This window comes from Orycteropus afer, unplaced genomic scaffold (assembly GCF_000298275.1).
Source record: "Orycteropus afer afer isolate SDZICR_OR568_19922 unplaced genomic scaffold, OryAfe1.0 scaffold00119, whole genome shotgun sequence".
NCBI lineage: Eukaryota > Metazoa > Chordata > Mammalia > Tubulidentata > Orycteropodidae > Orycteropus > Orycteropus afer.
In genome coordinates this window covers 5,835,869-5,836,557 of record NW_006921706.1, presented here as the reverse complement: position 1 = coordinate 5,836,557, position 689 = coordinate 5,835,869, and positions in this window count along the sequence as shown.

Genomic DNA, 689 nt, shown 5'->3' with positions numbered 1-689 from the left:
AGAAGACAAAAATAGATGACAGAAGGGATTCTGAAACTTGCCCTTGAGCAGAAAATAGCTAAAACAAATGGAAGAAATGACAGGATAAAAGAATTGAACTGAAGATTTCAAAGAGGAGCTTGAGAAGACAAAGCCAGTTACTATAATGAAATGTGCAAAGACCTGGAGTTAGAAAACCAAAAGGGAAGAATATGCTTGGCATTTCTCAAGCTGAAAGAATTGAGGAAAAAATTTAAGCCTTGAGTTGTAATATTGAAAGATTCTAAGGGCAAAACATTGAATGATGCAAGGAACATGAAAAGAAGATGGAAGGAAAACACAGAGTCACTGTACCAAAAAGAACTGGTAGATCTTCATCTATTTCAGGAGGTGGCATATGATCTAGAACCAATGGTACTGAAGGAAGAAGTCAAAGCTGCAATGAAGGAATTGGAGAAGAACAAGCCTCCAGGAATTGACAGAATACCCACTGAGATATTTCAACAAATGGATGCCACACTGGAGGCACTTACTCAGTTATACCAAGAGATTTGGAAGGCAGCTACCTGGCCAGCTGACTGGAAGAGATCCATATTTGTAGCCATTCCAAATAAAGGTGATCCCACAGAATGTGGAAATTTTTGAACAATAGCATTAATATTGCCCACAAGTAAGATCTTACCGAAAATAATTCAAAAACGTTTGCAGCA